Raw genomic sequence first — 20752 nt, 5'->3', positions numbered from 1 at the left:
ACCTACTCTCCTCTCCTTTAGGCGCACCCTGAAAACCCACCTCTTCAGGGAAGCCTACCCCACCCCCTGCTAATTGCCGATCTCCTCAACTCTTACTACCTCTCCATCCCCCACAGCTATTCCTCCCATACCACTATCCCCTCCCTCCTAGATTGTAAGCTCCAAGGAGCAGGGCCCTCGAACCCCTCGTGTATTGCATTGTACTATCTTGTGTACTGTCTCCCATTGTAATGTACAGCGCTGAGCAAAGTGTTGGCGCTATATCCTGTATAATAATAATCTCTCCATTCTTCCATCCATCCTTTCATCCATCTCTCCATCCAACCTTCCATCCATCCATCTCTCCATTCTTCTAACCTTCCCACCACCCATCCATCTCCCCATCCATCCATCTCCCCATCCTTTCTTGCATTCATCCATCCACCCTTCTCCCCATCCTTCCATGCATCTTCCCATCCCTCTCTCCATTCTTCCATCCATCTCTCCATTCTTCCATCCATCTCTCCATCCTTCCATCCATGTCTCCATCCTTCCATCCATGTCTCCATCCTTCCTTCCACCAATCTCTCCATCCATTCTTCCATCCATGTCTCCATCCTTCCATCCATGTCTCCATCCTTCCTTCCACCAATCTCTCCATCCATTCTTCCATCGATCTCTCCATTCATCCAAGTCCCCATCAATCCCTCCTTCCATCCATCCATCTCTCCATTCATCCATCCAAGTCTCCATCCATCCATCCATCCATCTCTCCTTTCATCCATCCATGTCTCCATCCTTCCATCCATCCATCTCTCCATTCATCCATCCAAGTCTCCATCCATCCATCCATCTCTCCTTTCATCCATCCATGTCTCCATCAAACCTTCCATCCATCCATCCATGTCTCCATCCAACCCTCCTTCCACCAATCTCTCCATCCATCCAACCATTCTTCCATCGATCTCTCCATTCATCCATCTTTCCACCCATCCATCCCTCCTTCCATCTCTCCATCCATGCAACTTTCCACCCATCCAAGTCTCCATCGATCCTTCTCTCCTTCCATCCATCCCTCCAACCATGTCTCCATCCAACCTTTCATCCCTTTCCATTCTTCCATCCATCCAACCCTCCATCCATTAATCTCTCCATCCATTCCCCCCCCCCCAGCAGAGAATAAAAAAGAAAAAAAGCCTCAAACAAGGCGTGGCAGCTCCTGTCCCAATAACAGCAAGTATATAGAATAGGACAGAAACCCACCAGAACCCAAACACACAGCAATACCCTGTGCATGGTGCACACCCCTGAGGATCCCCTGATGGGAGGAAACCCCAATCACTGGATCAGAAATACCTTCACAGGAAGTTGTAGGACACAAAGAAAGATGCAAAACTACGGGGGAGATTTACTACAACTGGAGAGGGCGGAACCTGGGGCAGCTGTGCATGGCAGCCAATCAGCTTCCAGGTTATGTCAAAGCTTCATTGAAGAAGCTGAAGGTAGAAGCTGATTGGCTGCCATGCAGAGCTGCCGCAGGTTCCGCCCTCTCCAGTTGTAGTAAATCTCCCCCCAACATGTACACTTTATGAGGTAGGTGTGGTATCGGCCTACAACCGCCTATCCCGGATCTTGCAGTAATTGTTCGGGCAACCTCTGTTAATGGGGAGAAATTTCTGCTAGGGTGAAGTAGGATTGATTTCAGACATCCAAGCCTGTCCAGTGAGAGGCTCGGCCTGCAACCACCCTCTAGCGATCAACTTCTTGGCTGCAAAGGTTATTGTAGAGATGTTATAGCGTGTTCATCCAGATCAGAGTCCGGGAAAAAGCCCAAAAGCCATTGCTTGGGGTGTAGTTGTAGCGGGGAACCCATGTGATCGTGAAGACATTGAACCACTTGTTTCCAGAAACCCTGAATCTGAGGACATTGCCAGAATAAGCGACTAAATGTTCCTGGAGCAATCAGACATTTGGGCCACCATACACTACGAGATGGGTGGAGTTTAGCCAAGAGTATTGGGGGAAGGTATGCCCTATGAATAATGTATAGTTGGGTAAGGCGGCCCCATACCTTGGGGGATACCCCTGTACAGGCCTCTAGTATTTCACCCCAGTCCTCATCCTCGATCACCCAATGTAGAAAATTCTAAATACTAACCACAACACGCAAGGCCGTCCACGACACGCAAGGCCCTCCACGACACGCAAGGCCCTCCACGACACGCAAGGCCCTCCACGACACGCAAGGCCCTCCACGACACGCAAGGCCCTCCACGACACGCAAGGCCCTCCAGAACACGCAAGGCCGTCCACAACACGCAAGGCCGTCCACAACACGCAAGGCCGTCCACAACACGCAAGGCCGTCCACAACACGCAAGGCCGTCCACAACACGCAAGGCCGTCCACAACACGCAAGGCCGTCCACAACACGCAAGGCCGTCCACAACACGCAAGGCCGTCCACAACACTCAAGGCCCTCCACAACACGCAAGGCCGTCCACAACACGCAAGGCCGTCCACAACACTATCGTCCAAATCGCCAGCTCCATTCCTCTCAAGACATCTTCCTCTCTAGCTCCCTCATCACCTCCTCCCGCGCTCGCCTCCAGGACTTCTCCAGAGCCTCTCCTGTCCTCTGGAACTCCCTACCCCAGTGTGTCTGGTCAGCCCCCACCCGTCTGCCTTCAGGTGATCTTTGCAAACTCACTTATTCAGGGAAGCCTACCCCACCCCCACCTAAGAACTGTACTTGGGCCACGTCCACCTGAATATCGCCTTTTGTACCACCCCCCTTTAGATTGTAAGCTTCATGGTCAGGGCCCTCCGATTCCTTTTGTGCTGAAATGTATTGTAATTGTACCGCCCCCCTTATATTGTACAGCGCTGCGCAGACTGTTGGTGCTATATGAACCTGTATAATAACCACCCCATGATCCTCTTCCCAAGGCAATTAAAGTGAGTATGTCAACTGAGATGCAGCTGGGGACAGCAATAGATCATAAAAGGTAGAGATCGGTTTGGCAGGTTCGTCACCATAAATCACTTCTGGAGTCTCAAGCAGGGACATCGTAGGGCACAGGGGTGTCAAACTGGCAGCCCTCCAGTCCCATCATGCCTCTGCCTTTGGGAGTCATGCTTGTAACTGTCAGTCTTGCAATGCCCCATGGGACTTGTAGTTTGACAACAGCTGGAGGGCCGCCAGTTTGACACCCGTGACGTAGGGAAACCTCCCAGTTTGAAGGGCATGCCAAAGTTCTCGAAACAGCATATAATTCGGTAGACAGAATTCAGCTTTCAGTAGATCGAATGTTTTGAGTGATCCACCCCTAAGTACATGAGATATCATATATGTTTCCCTTGGAGATCCACCCCTGAGGATCAGGGATCGGCCATAAACTCACGTAGTGTTTGGTTATACCATCAGGGAGTGGCACTATGGTAAACCAAGGATTGAGTGTTGGACCTTACAAAGGTCCAAAAGATCCTTGGATCCTTGGATCAGATCCTTGGAGTCCTCTCAAAATATCACAAAAAGGGTGCGGAAAAGCTGAACATGGAGGGCCACAAACCAGATCAGATTTATCAAAATGATAGAGGTGAGATAATTGCTAGATAGTATAGGCCCAGTTCGGGGAGCACAGCACCCCCCCAAGATAATAGAATTCTTCAAAGCTCTCCAGGACAGTTTATGACGACTGCTTCCCCAGACAAATGATTGCAGGAGAGAGTCAATAATGTTGAAGTATCGAAGAGGAATATAAATTGGGGAGTGTCAAAAGGACAAACAACATTTTGGGGAGTAAGATCATTTTCATGAGACCTGATCCAGGGAATATCCGATTGCCTCTCGGGGGACCAGGAAGGAATATTTTCCCCTGCAGGAGCAGATTGGATCGTGCTTTGCCGGGTTTTTTGCCTTCATCTGGATCAACTGTGGGTGTAGGAGAATATATATATATATATCTTTTTATGGTTGAACTGGATGGACTTTTGTGTTTGACTATGAAACCTATCTGGCCCATAACTCCCAGGGGTAATTTTGCCCATACTTGGGTTTTAATGTTGATCAGGGGGATGAGAGGCTCCACATTCAATCCGAGGTAATTGTGGAGAGACCTAGAGACCTGTACACCAAGGTATTTGCAGGAGTTAACCCAAACCAGTGGCAGATCCATCTGTTCTGCTGATGGTGGCAATACATCAATGGGAAGAATTTGCAATTTGTCCCAATTCATTTTAACACCCAAATACTGCCATCATTTTTCAATTCTGCGGAGGGCAGATAGTAATGACACGCCAGAGTCCGCCAGGTAAAGAAGCATAGCATCTGCATATAGTCCTGCCTTCTCGGTCAATGAACCTGCGGTTAGGCCTCTTACATCTGGAATGCAGCGGCATAGCCAAGGGTTCAACCGCAAGTGCATATAGAAGGGTGAAAGAGGGAAGCCTTGGTGCATTCCCCGGGATAGGGGGAACGCCTCAGAGGTCCACCCGTTCAAAAAACACTTTGGCGCGTGGTGCATTGTAAAGGATATTAGGCCATCTAATAAAGTTTGGGCCAAATCTGAAGCATTGGAGGCACTGCCATAGGTACTGCCAATGGCCATGCCTTTTATTTACCGATCTGTATCAGTGATATGGTCACACCTTCCTTGAGTGTCAGATCTGTGAGAAGTGATCGCCTTCTCTGACACAATTCCACACTTTCCCTAGAAACTTCAATCACATTTTTTTTTAAATGTAAAAAAACCCTGGAAGGTTCCCCTCTGAAATCCACATTCCCAGAGCAGCTCCTCCATTCCAACCATGACAGGTTCTCTATGAGGCCAATTCCATAAGGTGGTTCTGCCCTAGTTTTAGAGTCTAGTAGTCTTATCCTAGTCCAGTGATCTCCAAACTTCAGCCCCTTCCTTGCCATTATCTGGCCCTTGAGGCATTATTCCACCAACTGACACCAATGATGGAGTACCATTCCCCCAACTGACACCATCAATGGGGATCTATTCCTCCCATTAAAACCAATAATAGGGCATGGATATTGGCCCCCCAAAAAACCTGAAAGACAGTAAATTGGCTTTTTGCTTTGAAAGCTTTGAGACTCCTGTCCTAGTCCTAGAGTCTAGTGGTCCTGTCCTAGTCCTACAGTCTAGCTTGCCTTCCTCAGGTCAATGAGCACCAAGTACGATGGAACACAGAGATGTCCTCCAGGATCAGTGCCCCATTCCTAATGCCATCCCCAGGTCAATGGGCAACAAGTATGATGGAACACAGTGATGTCCTCCAGGAGCAGTGCCCTATTCCTGATGCCATCCCCAGGTCAATGAGCACCAAGTATGATGGAACACAGTGATGTCCTCCAGGAGCAGTGCCCCTTCCTGATGCCATCCCCAGGTCAATGAGCAACAAGTATGATGGAACACAGCGATGTCCTCCAGGATCAGTGCCCCATTCCTGATGCCATCCCCAGGTCAATGAGCAACAAGTATGATGAAACACAGCGATGTCCTCCAGGAGCAGTGCCCCTTCCTGATGCCATCCCCAGGTCAATGAGCCCCAAGTATGATGGAACACAGTGATGTTCTCCAGGATCAGTGCCCCATTCCTGATGCCATCCCCAGGTCAATGAGCACCAAGTATGATGGAACACAGTGATGTCCTCCAGGAGCAGTGCCCCTTCCTGATGCCATCCCCAGGTCAATGAGCAACAAGTATGATGGAACACAGTGATGTTCTCCAGGATCAGTGCCCCATTCCTGATGCCATCCCCAGGTCAATGAGCAACAAGTATGATGAAACACAGCGATGTCCTCCAGGAGCAGTGCCCCTTCCTGATGCCATCCCCAGGTCAATGAGCCCCAAGTATGATGGAACACAGTGATGTCCTCCAGGAGCAGTGCCCCTTCCTGATGCCATCCCCAGGTCAATGAGCAACAAGTATGATAGAACACAGTGATGTCCTCCAGGAGCAGTGCCCCATTCCTGATGCCATCCCCAGGTCAATGAGCACCAAGTATGATGGAACACAGTGATGTCCTCCAGGAGCAGTGCCCCTTCCTGATGCCATCCCCAGGTCAATGAGCAACAAGTATGATGGAACACAGTGATGTTCTCCAGGATCAGTGCCCCATTCCTAATGCCATCCCCAGATCAATGGGCAATAAGTATGATGGAACACAGTGATGTCCTCCAGGAGCAGTGCCCCATTCCTGATGCCATCCCCAGGTCAATGAGCACCAAGTATGATGGAACACAGTGATGTCCTCCAGGAGCAGTGCCCCTTCCTGATGCCATCCCCAGGTCAATGGGCAACAAGTATGATGGAACACAGCAATTTCCTCCAGAGGTTGATCATATGGAGCCTTTGTTTATGGCATTCATAATTATTTTTCATAACTTGTGCCCAAAAATTAGGCTCTTAAAGTAGAATTATGTGAAAAATATTTTTTTTTATTTCTAAAAAGGCAGATCCTCAACCCAAATGTCACCACTAGGTCAGCAAGTGACAAGCATGAGACACAGGAAAGTCCTTCACTACCTAACAGTGCTGAGGGCTAGTAGGCAGTAACTAATAACAGTTCTAAATACCTCAGATTCCAATGTTGTAGATAGAAGCTGCTCTTCGTATGTCTGAGGACGTGCCTCACTCTTTGTTTAAATGATTTCTCTGGGCCAAAGTTTATCAGTAGATGTTTCCAGTAACTGAATTTCCTGTTGCAGTAAGCCACCGCCCCGGCATCTGCTGTGTAGTTCACCTGCTTTCAGAGTAAAGGGGGCCGAATACAAATGTCGCCACACTTCTCACAGATTTATTGGTCACAAATGTTGGAAACCATTTCTCATTTTCCTTCCACTTCACAATTATGTGCCACTTTGTGTCGGTCCATCACATCCAATCCCAATAAATACATTGTAACATGACAACATGGGGAGGGATACATTGTAACATGACAACATGGGGACATCTCAGGGGGAGGAGGACCTCTTCAAGGCGCTGTAGATGAGCGGCCAGGTGGACAGCTTATAATGATTTATGAAATCTGTCCGCAGTAAAGAAGAATGTTAGACATCACGTAGAACTCATGAAGGCCTTCCATACGGAAACGTGAAGGGCCCTTTATTTACAGATTGCTCATAGAGCCGGTGAATGTTATGCTACACACAGCAGGACAAAAGGTGAGGTGTTGAAGACAAGAAAGTCCCTACGGCATCTAATGACATAAGCACGGGCTCTCTACGTCCTCTGCAGAATGCAGATCTCCAGGGTCTCAGCTTTCAGGAAATGTACTTTTGTGGGTTTTAACTAATCTTTAGGCCTAAATTTATTTTTTAACTACTTCCTGCGTATGGTCGTCCCCGTACATCCTCTGTCTTCAGAGGTTGTTCCAGGGTCCCGGTTGTCACTGCAGTCCCGAACCTGGCATGTTCTTTTAGAGCTGGAGAAGTTCCATAATGTAAGAGTGATCCAAGTGGCTACGAAGCTGCTGGATCACTTGTACATGTGGCTGAAGGTGGTCACCCCCCCTCCTTCCTGGGCTCTCCCGTTCCACCAGGAATGGTCGGTTGAGGTGGCATACCATCGGGATGAAGGTGGTCCCCCCCCCCCCTTCCTGGGCTCTCCCGTTCCACCAGGAATGATCGGTTGAGGTGGCATACCATCGGAATGAAGGTGGTCCCCCCCTCCTTCCTGGGCTTTCCCGTTTCACCAGGAAAGGTCCATTGAGGTGGCATACCATGGGGATGAAGGTGGTCCCTCCCCTCTCCTTCCTGGGCTCTCCCGTTCCACCAGGAAAGATCGGTTGAGGTGGTATACCATCGGGATGAAGTTGGACCCCCACCTCCTTCCTGGGCTGTCCCGTTCCACTAGGAAAGGTCCGTGGAGGCGGCATCCCTTTGGGATGAAGGTGGACCCCCACCTCCTTCCTGGGCTCTCCTGTTGCACCAGAAAAGGTCGGTTGAGGTGGCATACCATCGATATGAAAGTGGTTCCCCCCCCCCTCCTTCCTGGGCTCTCCCGTTGCACCAGGAAAGGTCGGTTGAGGTGGCATACCATAGGGATGAAGGAGGGACTCCCTTTCCTTGATCTTCTCCATGGTGCATGAATCCAGAAGGGTTTTGTCACCTCTGGCGATCTCGGTTTGATCGGATGCTTTTGAAGGCAGAGGGGAGATCTGAGGTTTACTAGACCACGGGTCTCTCCATAAAGAGGACCTGTCACGGCCCATGCTATCACCAGGAATGTTCTTCATCTCTTGTGATAGCAATGAAGCTGACCTGAAAAAAAAAATTTAGGTGCTCCCATACTCATGCGCAAATGTAAACAGCGGTCGCACCACACATGAGGTCTCACTGCAAGCTGTCTGCGCTACACCTGTGTGAATGAGCCCCACCATGACGCTCCCCACCACACAACACAAAGATCTGAGGTCTCCTGTATTACAATGATCCCCCCTCCCCCAGGACCCAACACTCCTTGCACCCAGCACAGGTCCGCACTACAGCGGGCAGCATGACGCCAACCATGGCTGTCAGTGGAAATTGGTGGTTACCCGAAATGAAAATCCTGCTGCTCAAACTGAAAATTCAGGACGCACTTGGCCGAAAACCGAAACAGCCAGTTTTTTAGATTTTTTTTTTAAATTCAACTAACGTGGTTGGCATTCAAGTCCACGGGGCGCCACTTTGCCTTCAGGTCCACGGGGCGCCACTTTGCCTTCAGGTCCACGGGGCGCCACTTTGCCTTCAGGTCCACGGGGCGCCACTTTGCCTTCAGGTCCACGGGGCGCCACTTTGCCTTCAGGTCCACGGGGCGTGGCTTTGCATTGAAGTCCATGGGGCGTGGCTTTGCATTGAAGTCCATGGGGCGTGACTTTGAATTAAAGTCTATGGGACGCAGCATGCCATTTATTGGCACTTTTTTTTTTAATCATCAAAATGGCGATAGCCCTATTGTCAGCTGATAATGTTCGGCGGTCGATATATCGGTGCATCCCTAGAGGAAATCATTGTAGGGGTTAATGAGGTTGGCTCAGATTTCTTCACCTAAGGAGGCCAATAAAACAATTGTGTAAAAGTCATGAACACGCTCCATAATGTGTGTCATACGTGTGGAAAGTCAGGTCCTATTTGTGTAGAACATTTCCCAACACTCGATCCTCAGAGGAAAGAGCCTAAAGAACATTTCACTAGCGGAGTTAGAGAGCATTTGACTAGCAGACTTAGGGAACGCTTGCCCAACAGAAAAAAATGGCCGTCAGGACTTCAGCCAGAACAGTGGTGCGCCTATGGCAAAATGCAGGCTAGGAACCTCCACCATTATCCTGCATGGGAACACTCTGTGCAAAAACACATGCAGGTGCATTGCTGAGATGTCTGTGGGTGCGTCCAATTCCAGAGCTGGCACCATGCGCCCTACTAATGGAAGAAGCAGATAGCTGCTGGATGATATTCAACTTCTCCGTGACCCTCACCTTCCATGTATCCTGATCCCTTGTGTATATCCTGACTTCCTGTTACCGGCATGGCTCTGGATTTCTCTAGATCTCTGGTGGTGACCCTGGCCCTGGCTCCTGACCATTCTGTTATGTCCAGTCCTACTGACCACCCATGTATGACCTTGGCTTGGCTCTGGATTCCTCTCGGTCTGATCTCTAGTGGTGACCCGGCTCTGGCTCCTGACCATTCTGTTATGTCCAGTCCTACTGACCACCCGTGTATGACCTTGGCTTGGCTCTGGTTTCCTCTCGGTTTGATCTCTGGTGGTGACCCCGGCTCTGGCTCCTGACCATTCTGTTATGTCCAGTCCTACTGACCACCCGTGTATGACCTTGGCTTGGCTCTGGTTTCCTCTCGGTTTGATCTCTGGTGGTGACCCGGCTCTGGCCCCTGACCATTCTGTTATGTCCAGTCCTACTGACCACCCGTGTATGACCTTGGCTTGGCTCTGGATTCCTCTCGGTTTGATCTCTGGTGGTGATCCCAGCTCTGTCTCCTGACCACTCTGTTACATCTAGTCCTACTGACCACCTGTGTATGACTTTGGCTTTGCTCCTATCCTTGATGGCACTACTCCAGTTCCTTCCCTGCTGGCTAAATCCTGCACCACCTTTGCCTACTGTGGATATCAGCTTCTCGCCAGCTGCTGGACTTGACCTGCTCTTCCACAGAGGTTCCTTGAGTTCTGCTAACACACTAGTCCCCCTGCCGGAGAACTAACCTGCTGACCTCCTTCCCGAGTTGCCACCAGTGTACCGGTCTATCGGCACCTGTGCCCCTTTGTGCCTTGCACTCCCTGTCATCACCTCCAGGGCTGTTTGGATCAGAGGCACAAGGGAAGACCTCCTATAAATTCAGCCAACCAGGAACGTGACAATAGACTTACAATGTAAGATGAGAACATTCCACCAGAAGAGGAAAAGTTATGAGGAAGACCTCTGATAAGTGTATGGAGATCCCAGAGAACACCACCGACAGTGTAATGAATCCGATGCTGCAGAGTCATCTGATATACAGAATGGATACAATGTTGCAGAGAGTGATCCGATATACAGAATGAATACAATGTTGCAGAGAGTGATCCGATATACAGAATGAATACAATGTTGCAGAGAGCGATCCGATATACAGAATGAATACAATGTTGCAGAGAGCGATCCGATATACAGAATGGATACAATGTTGCAGAGAGTGATCCAATATACAGAATGGATACAATGTTGCAGAGAGTGATCCGATATACAGAATGGATACAATGTTGCAGAGAGTGATCCGATATACAGAATGAATACAATGTTGCAGAGAGTGATCCGATATACAGAATGAATACAATGTTGCAGAGAGCGATCCGATATACAGAATGGATACAATGTTGCAGAGAGTGATCCGATATACAGAACGGATACAATGTTGCAGAGAGTGATCCGATATACAGAATGGATACAATGTTGCAGAGAGTGATCTGATATACAGAACGGATACAATGTTGCAGAGAGTGATCCGATATACAGAATGGATACAATGTTGCAGAGAGTGATCTGATATACAGAATGGATACAATGTTGCAGAGAGTGATCTGGTATACAGAATGGATACAATGTTGCAGAGAGTGATCTGATATACAGAATGGATACAATGTAACAGATTTGGAACCCTGATGTTCTGTGAAGGGTTTCAGTCCAACAAAGGGAACAAAATTGAGTTCAGGTCTCAGCAACATTGTTGAACAATCTTATGTGTTGGACATGTGAGTCCTGAAACCCAACTTCCTCCGGGGGGCCCCAGTGTCCCGGCCTGACCCTGCAGACACCCCTGGCAGACAGCACAGCTGGATTGGTTGACCATCAGCTTGGTCATGAACTTACCTCCAGTCCAGGCAATAAAGGAGCAGCCCCACCTCCGCTCTCAGGACAGAGTGTCACCCTTCCTCCCGTCAGTCCAGACCTTGCTGTGGGGGATCCAGGTACTCACACTAGCTGCAACATAAACTGTCTGGTCTGCAATGAGGAGCACGGCTTGTTTCTGGAGCCGCTCGGAGTTCAGCTTTAATTATTTACATTCTGGGAGCCAAAAAAAAAAGATAAATGCAGCCGGCGAGGTCACAGAAAACCGCCAACAAAAGTCAGCGATAACAGAGAAACCGGCTCATCGAGTTCCTGCGTATGAAAATAAAGGATGAGTACTTCCTTCTCATCATCACAGTCCTCAGGCTAACACCAGAACTGCCATTACCCGGGACCAACGAGGACTGTCCCACCAGGTCTACACGTCTCCAGACTCCCCAGAACCTCCTCCACCAGGTCTACATGTCTCCAGACCCCCCAGAACCTCCTCCACCAGGTCTACACGTCTCCAGACCCCCCAGAACCTCCTCCACCAGGTCTACACGTCTCCAGACCCCCCAAAACCTCCTCCACCAGGTCTACACGTCTCCAGACTCCCCAGAACCTCCTCCACCAGGTCTACATGTCTCCAGACCCCCCAGAACCTCCTCCACCAGGTCTACACGTCTCCAGACCCCCCAGAACCTCCTCCACTAGGTCTACACGTCTCCAGACTCCCCAGAACCTCCTCCACCAGGTCTACACGTCTCCAGACCCCCCAGAACCTCCTCCACCAGGTCTACACGTCTCCAGACCCCCAGAACCTCCTCCACTAGGTCTAAACGTCTCCAGACCCCCCAGAACCTCCTCCACCAGGTCTACACGTCTCCAGACCCCCAGAACCTCCTCCACCAGGTCTACACGTCTCCAGACCCCCAGAACCTCCTCCACCAGGTCTACACGTCTCCAGACCCCCAGAACCTCCTCCACAGGTCTACACGTCTCCAGACCCCCAGAATCTCCTCCACTAGGTCTACACGTCTCCAGAACCCCCAGAACCTCCTCCACCAGGTCTACACGTCTCCAGACCCCCCAGAACCTCCTCCACTAGGTCTACACATCTCCAGACCCCCCAGAACCTCCTCCACCAGGTCTACACGTCTCCAGACCCCCAGAACCTCCTCCACTAGGTCTACACGTCTCCAGACCCCCCAGAACCTCCTCCACACATCTCCAGATCCCCAGAACCTCCTCCGCCAGGTCTACACGTCTCCAGACCCCCAGAACCTCCTCCGCCAGGTCTACACGTCTCCAGCCCTCCCAGAACCTCCTCCACACGTCTCCAGGCCCCCAGAACCTCCTCCACCAGGTCTACACGTCTCCAGACCCCCCAGAACCTCCTCCACCAGGTCTACACATCTCCAGACCCCCCAGAACCTCCTCCACCAGGTCTACACATCTCCAGACCCCCCAGAACCTCCTCCACCAGGTCTACACATCTCCAGACCCCCCAGAACCTCCTCCACCAGGTCTACACATCTCCAGACCCCCCAGAACCTCCTCCACCAGGTCAACACATCTCCAGACCCCCCAGAACCTCCTCCACCAGGTCTACACATCTCCAGACCCCCCAGAACCTCCTCCACCAGGTCTACACATCTACAGACCCCCCAGAACCTCCTCCACCAGGTTTACACGTCTCCAGACCCCCCAGAACCTCCTCCACCAGGTCTACACGTCTCCAGACCCCCCAGAACCTCCTCCACCAGGTCTACACATCTCCAGACCCCCCAGAACCTCCTCCACCAGGTCTACACGTCTCCAGACCCCCCAGAACCTCCTCCACCAGGTCTACACGTCTCCAGACCCCCAGAATCTCCTCCACTAGGTCTACACATCTCCAGAACCCCCAGAACCTCCTCCACCAGGTCTACACGTCTCCAGACCCCCCAGAACCTCCTCCACTAGGTCTACACATCTCCAGACCCCCCAGAACCTCCTCCACCAGGTCTACACGTCTCCAGACCCCCAGAACCTCCTCCACTAGGTCTACACGTCTCCAGACCCCCCAGAACCTCCTCCACACATCTCCAGATCCCCAGAACCTCCTCCGCCAGGTCTACACGTCTCCAGACCCCCAGAACCTCCTCCGCCAGGTCTACACGTCTCCAGCCCTCCCAGAACCTCCTCCACACGTCTCCAGGCCCCCAGAACCTCCTCCACCAGGTCTACACGTCTCCAGACCCCCCAGAACCTCCTCCACCAGGTCTACACATCTCCAGACCCCCCAGAACCTCCTCCACCAGGTCTACACATCTCCAGACCCCCCAGAACCTCCTCCACCAGGTCTACACATCTCCAGACCCCCCAGAACCTCCTCCACCAGGTCTACACATCTCCAGACCCCCCAGAACCTCCTCCACCAGGTCTACACATCTCCAGACCCCCCAGAACCTCCTCCACCAGGTCTACACATCTCCAGACCCCCCAGAACCTCCTCCACCAGGTCTACACATCTACAGACCCCCCAGAACCTCCTCCACCAGGTTTACACGTCTCCAGACCCCCCAGAACCTCCTCCACCAGGTCTACACGTCTCCAGACCCCCCAGAACCTCCTCCACCAGGTCTACACATCTCCAGACCCCCCAGAACCTCCTCCACCAGGTCTACACGTCTCCAGACCCCCCAGAACCTCCTCCACCAGGTCTACATGTCTCCAGACCCCCCAGAACCTCCTCCACCAGGTCTACACGTCTCCAGACCCCCCAGAACCTCCTCCACCAGGTCTACACGTCTCCAGACCCCCCAGAACCTCCTCCACCAGGTCTACACATCTCCAGACCCCCCAGAACCTCCTCCTCCACCAGGTCTACACATCTCCAGACCCCCCAGAACCTCCTCCACCAGGTCTACATGTCTCCACCTTCTTGGTACTTACCTGTACAACCCATTTCCTGGAGTAGATCCCGGGACACAGAGCACATTTATTCATCCTTACTCACAGGGTTAGGTGCCACCGACAGGTGAATGGACACTGGCAAAAACCTGCAGGGACTCCTCACCTATAGCCCCCCCCCCCATACAGGAAGTACTGACTTCCACAAAGAGGGGCGGGATCTCAGTGTCCAACTCCAAGAAATGGATATTAGAGGTAAGTACAAATATGTAGTTTTATCGTTTATCACGAGGCACAGAGCAGTCCTAATAATCCCTACTTAGCGGGACTATGCCATAAAGCAAGGCCCGTGGGAGGAGTTAGACGTCGCTACCGCCAACACACAGCAGCGTGCAAAACACTGCGACCAAATGCAGCATCCTCAGCGACTCTCATGCCCACCTAGAACCGAAGACCACGCTGCAACCATGATGATGGAGAGTCCACTTGTCACCTACCCTCCTGGCACAATGCGCCATCACCAGGTTTGGAGGAATCTTACCTTTCAAATCGCTGGCTTGATGAACAAACTGGCAAATCCAACAGGAAATGGGTGACTTTGTAGCCACCTGACCCTTCCCTGGTCCTCCAGGAAAGAAAGTGTGAATCAGAGCGCGGCAGTCAATTTCAAATACACCTTGACAGCTGGAACCCCATATAACATAAGTAATGGAAGGCCCCAAATTGGCTCAAAAGGTGGTTTTTTTTGGAACACTGACACAGAATTAAGGTCCCATGGGGACAAAGGAGACCTTACCGGAGCCATGTGCAGAGTACGAAGCAACTGGGCTTTGAAAAAAAGATTGCCAAGACCAATGTCTGTCCACTGATCGTACTCAAGGCCAGTTTCCTATCAACTCAAATTTGTGAGGATGAAGCTTCCTAGATTCACACCAAGTCACATATGGTTTCCACGTCCCATGGTAGATCCTCTGAGACGGAGCCTTCCTGACCCTCAATAGCGTGACATTGACTGCACCAGAGATCCCCCATCCTTCAAGACTCTGACTTTGATAGAGATCCCCCATCCTTCAAGACTCTGGCTTTGATAGAGATCCCCCATCCTTCAAGGCTCTGATAGAGATCCCCCATCCTTCAAGGCTCTGGCTTTGATAGAGATCCCCCATCCTTCAAGACTCTGGCTTTGATAGAGATCCCCCATCCTTCAAGACTCTGGCTTTGATAGAGATCCCCCATCCTTCAAGACTCTGGCTTTGATAGAGATCCCCCATCCTTCAAGGCTCTGGCTTTGATAGAGATCCCCCATCCTTCAAGGCTCTGGCTTTGATAGAGATCCCCCATCCTTCAAGACTCTGGCTTTGATAGAGATCCCCCATCCTTCAAGACTCTGGCTTTGATAGAGATCCCCCATCCTTCAAGACTCTGGCTTTGATAGAGATCCCCCATCCTTCAAGGCTCTGACTTTGATAGAGATCCCCCATCCTTCAAGGCTCTGGCTTTGATAGAGATCCCCCATCCTTCAAGACTCTGGCTTTGATAGAGATCCGCCATCCTTCAAGACTCTGGCTTTGATAGAGATCCCCCATCCTTCAAGACTCTGGCTTTGATAGAGATCCCCCATCCTTCAAGGCTCTGGCTTTGATAGAGATCCCCCATCCTTCAAGACTCTGGCTTTGATAGAGATCCCCCATCCTTCAAGGCTCTGACTTTGATAGCCAAGCCATTAACACCAGAGACTGTAAAGAAGGATGGAAGATTGGACCTTGAGAAAGAAGGTCCAGCAAAGCCAGAAGAGGACAACCGACATGATCACAATGTTCTCCATCTCAACCCAGGGCATCCATCACAGACGTCTAACCCAGGGGACCAATGGCATAGACGCCCAACCCAGGGCACCCGTCGCACAAGACGCCCAACCCAGGGCACCCGTCGCACAAGACGCCTAACCCAGGGCACCCGTCGCACAAGACGCCCAACTCAGGGCACCCGTCGCACAAGACGCCCAACCCAGGGCACCCGTCGCACAAGACGCCCAACCCAGGGCACCCGTCGCACAAGACGCCCAACCCAGGGCACCCGTCGCACAAGACGCCCAACCCAGGGCACCCGTCGCACAAGACGCCCAACCCCACCTTCACACTTTGTACAGTTACAATTATTAGACATGAAATGATATTAGTGCCCAGTGGTCTCAGACTCCTCCCCACTGTTCTTTTCCCACCAATCACCTTTGTGATCATTAATCTGTGCCAGTTATAACGCTTTCCCATTTATACTCATCTCTTCAATGTCTCAAAATTCAGTGCCCACAAACTTTTCCCTGACTCCGCCCCCACAGATCTTCCATCAGCACCTCCCCCAAGGATCTCTCAATGGCAACATCCCTGCAGATCACCGGTCAATGATCCTTCACAGGCCCCACCCAAGACTTCTCACCAAAATCATTCCTAAGGACAGTTCACCTCCAGTGGCCCCCCCTGAGAATCTGGTCATTACGACATGCTGCCCCCCCCCCCCGAGTATCTGGTTATTACGACACGTTACCCCCCGAGTATCTGGTCATTATGACATGCTGCCCCCCCCCCCCCCCCGAGTGTCTGGTTATTACGACACGTTACCCCCCCGAGTATCTGGTCATTACGACACGTTACCCCCCAAGTATCTGGTCATTACGACACGTTACCCCCCAAGTATCTGGTCATTACGACACGTTACCCCCCCCCCCCCCCCCCCAAGTATCTGGTCATTACGACACGTTACCCCCCCAAGTATCTGGTCATTACGAGACGTTACCCCCCCCCCCCCAAGTATCTGGTCATTACGACGTTACCCCCCCAAGTATCTGGTCATTACGACATATTACCCCCCCCCCCCAAGTATCTGGTCATTACGACACGTTACCCCCCCAAGTATCTGGTCATTACGACACGTTACCCCCCCCCCCCCCCCCCAAGTATCTGGTCATTACGACACGTTAACCCCCCCCCCCCCCAAGTATCTGGTCATTACGACACGTTAACCCCCCAAGTATCTGGTCATTACGACATGTTAGCCCCCCAAGTATCTGGTCATTACGACACGTTAACCCCCCCCAAGTATCTGGTCATTACGACACGTTACCCCCCCCCCCCAAGTATCTGGTCATTACGACATGTTACCCCCCCAAGTATCTGGTCATTACGACACGTTACCCCACCCAAGTATCTGATCATTACGACACGTTACCCCCCCGAGTATCTGGTCATTACAACATGTTACCCCCCAAGTATCTGGTCATTATATGTTGCCCCCCCAAGTATCTGGTCATTACAACATGTTACCCCCCAAGTATCTGGTCATTATATGTTGCCCCCCCAAGTATGTGGTCATTACAACATGTTACCCCCCAAGAATCTGGTCATTATATGTTGCCCCCCCAAGTATGTGGTCCATATCACTATATATCGCCACTCCAGGTGAGTAGTCCCTACTGATCCCTTCACAACTCAAGTCAGGTGCCGGCCCACCTTGCATGTTGCACAAAAGAAGCCAAGGAGAATCCGGACGGCGGCACTCCAACCCTCCACTATACTCAGTCCGAACATTAAACCCAAGTGACCGCTGGAACGCGTACCGCGGGGGACAAGCAGGTAGAGGACTGTCATTAAGCATGAACTTCAGTCCGACACGTCTACCTGCCTGTCCCCCGCGGTACGCGTTCCAGCGGTCACTTGGGTTTAATGTTCGGACCGAGTATAGTGGAGGGTTGGAGTGCCGCCATCCGGATTTTCCTCGTCTTCCCTATCTGGTCATTACAGCACTTAGAATACGGGTGAGGAAGAGCTACTTACTGCTTGGCACAGAGGACTGGTGTGGCGTTTGGCACAGATAGTCTCCTCCATGGGCACCCCTCCTCAGGTCTCCTGACTCTCTCGACTGGGATGCTGGAGGCTGGAGATGAATAGAAGGGAAGACATGCTGGATAGGGAGGACCTCATGGTGGTGTCATACAGGGTCCCCGGCACACCTCTCCATCACATGCCATGTCTCTGATGCTGGGGTCACCTGGGACTCTCCGTCTTAGAAACATAATGCCATCAGTCCCTCTGCGATGTCCCCCCCTCGGCCCCTCTGCAATGTCCCCCCTCGGCCAATCTGTGACGTCCCCCCTCGGCCCCTCTGTGATGTCCCCCCTCGGCCCCTCTGCGATGTCCCCCCTCGGCCCCTCTGTGATGTCCTATCTGAGTCTCAGTGTCCAGCTGTATGGCTCTCACGCACCCTCTCGGTCCCTCTGCCAATGTCTCCCCCTCTCGGTCCCTCTGCCAATGTCTCCCCCTCTCGGTCCCTCTGCCAATGTCTCCCCCTCTCGGTCCCTCTGCCAATGTCTCCCCCTCTCGGTCCCTCTGCCAATGTCTCCCCCTCTCGGTCCTTCCTCCAATGTCTCCCCCTCTCGGTCCTTCCTCCAATGTCTCCCCCTCTCGGTCCCTCTGCCAATGTCTCCCCCTCTCGGTCCTTCCTCCAATGTCTCCCCCTCTCAGTCCTTCCCCCAATGTCTCCCCCTCTCGGTCCTTCCTCCAATGTCTCTCTCTTCCAGTCCCTCCTTAATGGTGTTTCCCAGTCTCTTGGTGTCCCCCTTCCTCCCTCTCTCCCTGTCCTCCTGTTGGTTCCTCAGTCAGTCTCTACTTTCTCTGGGTTCCTTAGTATCTCTCAGTGTCCCCCCTCACTATCCCCCTTTATTAGTGTACCCCTCCTCCTGTCAATGTCCCCCCCTCTTTTTCACTATCCCCCTTTATTAGTGTACCCCTCCTCCTCTCAGTGCCCCCCTCTTCCTCACTACCCCTTTATTAGTGTACCCCTCCTCCTCTCAGTGCCCCCCTCTTCCTCACTACCCCTTTATTAGTGTACCCCTCCTCCTCCTCTCAGTGTCCCCCCTCTATTAGTGTACCCCTCCTCGCTGTCAGTGTCCCCCCTCTTCCTCACTACCCCCTTTATTAGTGTACCCCTCCTCCTCCTCTCAGTGTCCCCCCTCTATTAGTGTACCCCTCCTCGCTGTCAGTGTCCCCCCACTTCCTCACTACCCCCCTTTATTAGTGTACCCCTCCTCCTCCTCCTCTCAGTGTCCCCCCCTTTTCCTCACTACCCCCCTTTATTAGTGTACCCCTCCTCCTCTCAGTGTCCCCCCTCTTCCTCACTACCCCCTTTATTAGTGTACCCCTCCTCCTCCTCCTCTCAGTGTCCCCCCCTTTTCCTCACTACCCCCCTTTACTAGTGTACCCCTCCTCTCAGTGTCCCCCCCTCTTCCTCACTACCCCCCTTTATTAGTGTACTCCTATCAGTGTCCCCCCCTTAGTGTACCCCTCCTCCTCTCAGATTCCCCCCTCTTCCTCAGAGCCCCCCCCCCCTCTTAGTGTCCCCCCCCCTCTTCCTCCTCAGTGCCTCCCCTCTTAGTGTACCCCTCCTCCTCTCAGTGTCCCCCCTCTTCCTCACTACCCCCTTTCTTAGTGTACCCCTCCTCCTCTCAGCGCCCCCCTCTTCCTCACTACCCCCTTTCTTAGTGTACCCCTCCTCCTCTCAGCGCCCCCCTCTTTCTCACTACCCCCTTTATTAGTGTACCCCTCCTCTCAATGTCCCCCTCCTCCTCTCAGTGCCCCCCCTCTTAGTGTACCCCTCTTCCTCCTCCTCAGTGCCCCCCCCCTCTTAGTGTACCCCTCTTCCTCCTCCTCAGTGCCCCCCCCTCTTAGTGTACCCCTCCTCAGTATCCCCCCTGCTCACTGTCTCCCTCAGTGTCTCTCAGTCGGAGTCCCTCTCAGTCCGGTCAGTGCAGAACAGACACAATATTCACCATCACACAGAGATCCATCCTTCACCTTCTCCCTGTCTCCTTCCGCGGCGCCATGCTGTCTGAGCTCTCTTGTTTGAGAATGCACAAGCTGGTCTCCAGCAACATGGCGGACAGACTCAGAGGCCGGGCCTGAGTCACGGACAGCAAATATTGGCACACAGAGTCTTCCGACATTCTACCGGAAGCATGTACACACTGCGCACGCGCACCCTCCGGAAGACGCCGAACCTCTCCGATCTTGGCCGAAATGAGGACGCTTAGTCCAGGAGGAAGGACACGTGAGAAGGCGGGGCTTCCGAATATGGGGACGGGCTGGAATCTAATATTCTAATGAGGTGTGGGCGGGGCCAGCCAGGAGAGCTAACATCTGGGTTGTGCTGAAGAGAGAACTTCCGGGTCGTGGTGAGGAGTGAGCTGGCTGTGAGGTAATAGGAGCCGTATATAGGCGGCCTCTTCCTGTATACTCGGTGTGAGGTCACAGGAGATGTATATAGCCGACCTCTTCCTGTATACTCGGTGTGAGGTCACAGGAGATGTATATAGCCGACCTCTTCCTGTATACTCGGTGTGAGGTCACAGGAGATGTATATAGCCGACCTCTTCCCGTATACTCGGTGTGAGGTCACAGGAGATGTATATAGCCGACCTCTTCCCGTATACTCGGTGTGAGGTCACAGGAGATGTATATAGCCGACCTCTTCCCGTATACTCGGTGTGAGGTCACAGGAGATGTATAT

General features: G+C 52.1%; 1 pseudogene across 1 annotated transcript in view; it reads right to left on the bottom strand.

Moving 5' to 3' along the window:
- The window catches only part of LOC149427308 (non-lysosomal glucosylceramidase-like), an 86475-nt pseudogene extending 66333 nt beyond the window's left edge, over nt 1-20142 (bottom strand). Inside the window, exons 1-2 of the transcript XR_016311328.1 lie at nt 20016-20142; nt 18025-18124 (exon numbers count right to left, since the gene is read on the bottom strand). The product of XR_016311328.1 is annotated as a non-lysosomal glucosylceramidase-like (transcript). The remainder of the gene's footprint in view (nt 1-18024; nt 18125-20015) is intronic.
- Between the last annotated feature and the right edge of the window lie 610 nt (nt 20143-20752).

The sequence above is a fragment of the Staurois parvus genome, unplaced genomic scaffold (assembly GCF_062004578.1).
Source record: "Staurois parvus isolate SC_StPar_1 unplaced genomic scaffold, SC_StPar_1.0 ptg003902l, whole genome shotgun sequence".
NCBI lineage: Eukaryota > Metazoa > Chordata > Amphibia > Anura > Ranidae > Staurois > Staurois parvus.
The sequence above is the reverse complement of the archived record's forward strand: the minus strand, read 5'-3'. Positions and strand labels throughout refer to the sequence as shown.